The following is a 7,009-nucleotide window of genomic DNA, read 5'->3' on the forward strand; positions in this document are numbered from 1 at the left end:
ATGGGTGAGTACTATAATACTCAGTGAGTGATGCAAATAAACAAAATCATATATATTTATATAAAATACATATATAAAATATATGCACCTTCCATGCAGTTAGATGTTCTAGCAAACATTTCCAAATACAAGGCATATTATTATCCCTAAATCTCTAATATAAGGGCATATTATCATCCTTAATGTCTCCAAAAATAATCACACGTATCATTAGGCTCACCTTTGAAGTTGATCAAAGTTATTCAAATCATTCTCCTCGACTTATTCTAGGTGTCGAAGTTTCATATAAGAGTCATATCACATTCATCTAAGCCTTTCTACTGCTATCTCATGTCTTATACAAATCAAATCAATGAGTGGTCCTCCTTTGGATATAGTCAGATCACGCTCGATCACCAACCAGCAGAGAAACAAATCATGCACATGCCAAAGCAACGGACAAAGAACAGATCACACACAATGTCGAAGCAACTAGAGGAGAAACGGATCACTCTTAGCCCCAAAACAATTGGAGAAGAGCAGATCATTGACCGAAGTAATCTCTCAACATTGGCATCACCTAAAGTAATCTTAATGGTGGCATCAAAGCATTGCAAGCAGGGCTCACAAGCTTGACTAATACCATCGTCCTTGCTTAGCACCATCCCTGCATGCACATAAATAGTCACAGGGGGCAAAATTCCACTTGTCCACAAATCAAATCAATGTTTGGAATTCATTCTTCATATGGAACACAAGTCCACAAGCAAGGCCATCATGCCTTTATCATTCACATCTTTCCTCATCAAACCACAAATCACATTCATTGAACTTCAATCGTCTTAAGGTCGATTAGGGTTTTAAGTGCCTCTAAGTCTCCAAGGCATCGTTGGATCAAATCTTCTCATCATATTACTCACATAGGGTAATTTACATCCTAGGAATTCATCATTACGTCTAGATATTTTGGTTTGGGCACACACCTAGCATAAGCCATCTATGTGGCTCATATCACATGACACAAACACATAATTCATATTTTTGGTTCTCTAGCCTAGGCATTTACATCTAGGCAATCATATAATATATATATATATATATATAAATACATACATACACACAATCTAATACCATGGTAGTGCCTTCACAAGGCGTCATGCATCACATGCATTTTAATTCAAGACCTATTCATAGTGACAATAGGAGGCATTCCCTGCCAAGCTTTGATCTTTAGCCTTTAATAGTCGTCTAGCTTGCCAATGAGTCAATTTAACTCCGTTCCCCTTCAAACACATCAAAACATCAAAATATTAATTATTCCTAGCTTTCGAAAAATACTAGCTTTTTACACAATTAACCAAATATTAGCAACTCAACTATTTAAGCTCAAATCCTTCATTAATAAGTTAAACTCATACCTTAGAAGTTAGATTGCATGAGTCTTAGCTCCCAAATTCCTCAATCCAAACCAAAGGGAAAAATTACCAAATTTAGAGAAAATCAAATTTCTTAACATTTAACCAATTAAATAGGAAAATCATTGGTTAAAATGTTAAATTTTACCTCTAGAATGGTTTCTCAAGCTCCAAATAGCCTCAAATCACTTTAAAAATCCGTTAAGGGCTTTAGGGTTTCGGGTTTCTAAAAAAAAAAAAAGAGAAAAAGAGCTAAGAGAAAGAGTTGGGTAGAATGTCCTGATGCTCTTTTTTATTTTTGCCTTTCCTCTTTAATGTATCGATACATTTAGCAATGTATCGATACATTTTCTATAATTTTGAATAAATGTATCAATATATTGGGGTAGTGTATCGATACAGTTCAGGTATAATGCTCACTACCCAAACATGTATCGATACATGTGGGAAATGTTTCGATACTTTTCCCTATAAGTGCTATTTACTTCAAATGTATCGATAAATTTAGACAATATATCGACACATGTTAATCTTTGACCAAATCTATCAATACATTCTCCAATGTAGCGATAGAATATTCTTCTTAAGGATTTTGTTATTCATCTTCCCATGAATGTATCGATACATTGGGATATGTATCGATACTTTCATTCTTATAGGTAGTTCTAATTTTCTTAAAAACTCTAAAAATCTAAGTTTAACACTCTCATATTATTCTCGGTTGATATTACACCTCAAATCATTCATTTAACTTAGTCCTATACACATAAATTCATAAACATAACATCAAACCTTAATCAAAATCTCAAATTATGGGATTTATCACATATTTTCTCAAAGTTTTGCCTAAGTGTCAATATATACACTTTTAAACATTAGGCATACATATCATATCATCAAAGTCCTCAAGACTCCATATATTTCATAAATCATTTTTAGTTTACATAAAAAATTGAGGTGTTACAGATTTTCTCTTAGAAACTTGACTCTTTCTTAGGATTTCTTCTTTAGGTGTTCTTTCACATGAAAAATGAGTTGCAGCCTTCCTTTTATATGTGAGAGCCTTGTTCTAGCTTTTTGACCTTTTGATTTAAAAATTTTGGTTGGTAAGCTTGTCCTTTTGTGACTTGTTTGATATGAGGTCTCGATACCTATAATTTGAGTCTTGATAGTTTAAGTCCCATTCTCTACTAATGTTAAGATATTTCAAATGCTTGTCTCGATACTTGTTATTCCTTGATGACTCCCAGACTAAGCTTTGTCTTAGTACTTCTTTGGCTTGGTCTTGACACATAGCAACTTACTCTTTGGAAAGTCATATCTAGAGATACGGTCTTGATACTTGACAAGCTGGTCTCAATACTTATGCACTTGACCTCTTGAAATCTTAGGCTCTAAAAACAAGGTTTTTATACTGTGCTAAAGTCTCTTGATACGTTGACTCTTCCTCTTTGGAATATGATTTTTGAAGGTGAAATCTTAGTACTTGGAAGTTCAAGTCTCAATACTTTTAGACTTCTTATCTGGAATCTAAAAGTAGAGAGCAAGGTCTTAATACTTTGAATTTGTGTCTCTATACACTAATACTTACCTTCTAGAATTTTGCTCTTCTAAGAAGATATCTCAATACATAATGTCCAAATCTCGATAGTTCAATACTTGTCCTTTGGAATTTTGGTCTTTTAACGCATGGAGTCTCTATATCCTCCAAAGTTGTCTCGATACACTTTTTTCCTAAGGCATTTAAAGCTTAAAGCCTTGATACCCTCATGGGAGGTCTCGAAATTTAAGGTTAGTTTAAGCCTCTTTCAATGTAATTTTGAACATAAGTACTTAGCCTATTTTTCAACCAAACTGCATAAAGGTTTTTATAAAGTCCTAATGCACTTATAAGCTCATACTTTGATCATTAGTTTGTTGGTCACAATGGAGTGCTAGAAAGGGGTGAATAGCATTAAAATTTTAAGCTTAGCCCTTTTTGAATGATAGAGCTTTTAATCGATTAGAGGCAAATGAATGTAAAGCTTGTAGTGGCTAAAAGATAGCAAGTAAGGAAAGGTAAAGAGAAGTGGACAATGCAAGACTATTTATAGTGGTTTACTCCCCTTGACCTACATCCACTATTTTAATCTCTCAATCAAAGATTTTCAACTCAGCTTCACTATATTGGTGGAATTAACAGCTTTCACCAAGTTTTTATAAAGTAAGCTCTCAACCCAAGCTCTAATCCCTTACAACAAGCTTTAGAGTGCTTCTCACACTACAATTTCTCAAAAAAAAAAAAGAAGTACAGCTAAGTACCTTTACAAGTCTAAGAAGATTATAATCAAGCTCATAGCTTTTTCTAGATTTGGAATGAAGAACAAGTGTTTTTGATGAAGAATATTTTGGGTTTTGCTCAAAATAGCTCTTTTCTATTCAAATATACTTTCTTTGACCATTGGGGCTCCCTTTTATACGTAGGGAGTCAAATTTTTCTATTAGAGATAGTTTCTAGCCATTAAAAATAACTCTGATGCACTTCTAGCCGTTATTTTATCCTTTAGTATTTAAATTCAAAAAGGGAGATAGACTTCGGTTAATCGATTACAAGCAACTCTAACAAATTAAGAGTTCTTTGTCTGCAAGCTTCACTTCTTCAACAAACTTTCTCTAACTGGTTATAGCAGGCTTTAACCAATTACAAACTTTTTATTTTCATTTTTCTCTACATAATAGTGTTCCTTTAATTAGTTAGCTCTTCCCTTAACTGATTGCAGCTTTATTTCCTTTAACCATAACCAATTAAAATCAATTTTAATCAACTAAAAAAACTTCAAATTTTGAACTTTTCCATTTTGGCTCCCTTTAATGGTCAATTATATTTTCAAACTTATTTTTGGCATTTGAATGTACTAGAACCTTATGCTCTAATCGATTAACCAGACTTCTTAACCGATTAGTATATTTCTGTTTTGTTTTAGCTTATAACACAACCATGCTTTAATTGATTAAGGTCCCTTGTTAGTTAATGACTAAGGTTCTATTTTTGTTTATTACTTGCTCTTTTCCTCTTTGACTGATTAACTCCTCATTAAGTTTAGCAAGTTTCTTGACTAGCCTTTAATGGACAACTTTGTCAGGGATATTAAATTAAATCTTACACACTTAAATAATAAGATTATACATTAATGAATGAGAAATGTTTTGTTATCATCAAAAACATATGAAGTCAACATTCTCAACTTTTCTTGATGATGACAAAACACTTCTAGATTAAGAGTGTATTATCTGTAAAAATAATTTATGCGTAGATTTGGAATTGCTCCCCTAAATATATGCTTTAATAAAATCGTTCAACATAAAGACATTCAATTGGAAAAACATATATATAGACATCAATGTCCAGCCATTCAATATAATTTCAACATACAAATATAAAATCTCAACACAATATAAACCACATATGCATAAATATAATTCAATCATAATACCATAAGCATTCAACCATTGTTTATAGCATAAAACATTGTCTCATAAACCATACCATAAAGTATCCCAAAACAAAACCAATAAAAGCATATCTTAAAAGACTTATTTATCTTCCTTATCTTTCCTACCAAAATTTCTCCCTAATTCTATTATTTTACCTCTTTATTTTCTCCCCTTTTTGCTATCATCTAAAACAAATCCTTATTTGAGTCCAAGGAAAAAGAGGATTCATTAGTGCCAAAATGCACTTTGAAGGATTTAGGAGGGAAGCTAGAGGAAGAGTTAGATGATGAGAAGGAACAAGATGAGATGGGTTGGGGAGCTATTGGTTTAGAAGGTTGTTGAGTGGAGGTCAATGCTAGTCTGGCGTATTTTCTTCTTGTCATGATTTGTTTTCTTAGCAATAAAAGTAGTGTCCATTTCAACTGCTTTGCCCTTGTCATGATTTGTTTCCCCTGCACCTTGTTTTGTCCCCTGTGGAGTTGACTGAACTTCTTGTTGCATCTTTGCTTGTTGTCATGCCTAATCAGTTTTAGCTTCCTTGATAATGTCTCTGATAAAGTTAGAAACTAGGATCTCTTCAGATTCTTCAAGATAACTCATAGTTCTTTGTCCAATAGTTGAGTGTTTGTTTTTCACTTGAGTTTCTTTCTCTATTTCTCTTTCTTCCTTATTCTTTTTTATGGTTGGTGTCTTTTTTTTCCTGTTCTTCTTGTTCAGAATTCTCCTTTCCAAAATACTCTTTTTCATTCTAATTCACATATTCATTTTCAGGTATTTCTTTTCCAGTTTCTCTTTCATGATAAAAAACAGCAACCTCAAACTGTTCTATAGCTATTCTCTCACTAGATTGATTTGTAATAGTGGTTGGGCCTTCAGGAGATTCTATTTCTTTGGTTGGATGCAATAGGGCTTCAAGCTATTGAAGTTTTTCTTCAATGTTCACAATCATTTCAGCTTGATCAGTTAACTTTCCATTAATTCTCATGAGGAGATTAAACATGTCACTTTGAATAAGGGGTTGACTAGCCCTGGTGAAAGGTGTTGGAGGACTTCTAGTTGGAACAGGCAAAGGTGTACCTTTTGTGACTTTAATGCATTCATTCATCTCTATCTTGTATCCCATTTTCAATACACTTTCTAGAAATATCCCATGTTCCTTGTTCCTTATAAGATCATATTGAAATCTTACATTCCAAATTCCTTTCCGTTTTACCAAAGTTGTAAGAATGTTGCCATAGGGCAAGTTTACTTTATTCCCTAGTAGGGTTGCCTTGATTCTTTCAACCGTATACTTTCCCACATTCAGTGAAATTTCATTGAAAATAGCTTCTATCAGCCACAAGTCCTGTGCACTGACATAGTTAAAATTGCTACTTCTTTCATGTAGAGTGGTTGCTATGAAATATTGTAGAATCCTAAGTTGAGCATTCTTAATCTAACTAACATAACTTCTAGAGCAAGAATTTTCCCTTTTTCCAGTTATAATATCCCAAAGATGGCTCGGGTCATATTTCTCAAGCATCTTGTACTCTCCTACTTCAGATTCAGTTTTGAGAAATTCTCCTAAATCCTAGGCATTGATTAGAAAATCTCTACCATCTAGGAGCACATTCAAGCTATCCTCTACAAACCCTTCTTGATCTTCCAATTCAGTTTTGTCAATAGTAATGCTAGAATATAATTCATTTACCAAAGAAGGGCTAAACATTCTATCTCCAAATATACTCATATACTTCAACTTCAATATTTCAAAATACCCTTCCAAATCCTTTTTCATTGTCGATGAATAACTAAAACTATCCTAATAAAAAAGCTTCCTACAAGAGATTATGGCATTCTCAATTTTCTAAACCTATCAACATGCAAGTGATTTCGAAATCAAGGAAGAGGAACCAGTACCTTTGCCTACAGTGGTTCTTACATCTCTCAATCCTTTTCCTTTCTTTGTCATTTTCTTTTTACGTCTGTTCATTTTCTTACTGAAGGTTTTTTTATTTTTCTTTTCTTTTTAGAGGAAAGTATGAAAGAGTCATCAACTGTCCTTTTTCTTTTTCTTTCTCAACTAATTTGTGAGTAAAAATGGTTTTTGCCATGGGATTCTTTTTTTAAGGTTTTTTGAGTTTCAGAGGAAAAAGGAGAGA

Source organism: Theobroma umbraticum, unplaced genomic scaffold, assembly GCF_002168275.2.
Source record: "Theobroma umbraticum cultivar Fairchild unplaced genomic scaffold, ASM216827v3 scaffold_56.0, whole genome shotgun sequence".
NCBI classification, from domain to species: domain Eukaryota; kingdom Viridiplantae; phylum Streptophyta; class Magnoliopsida; order Malvales; family Malvaceae; genus Theobroma; species Theobroma umbraticum.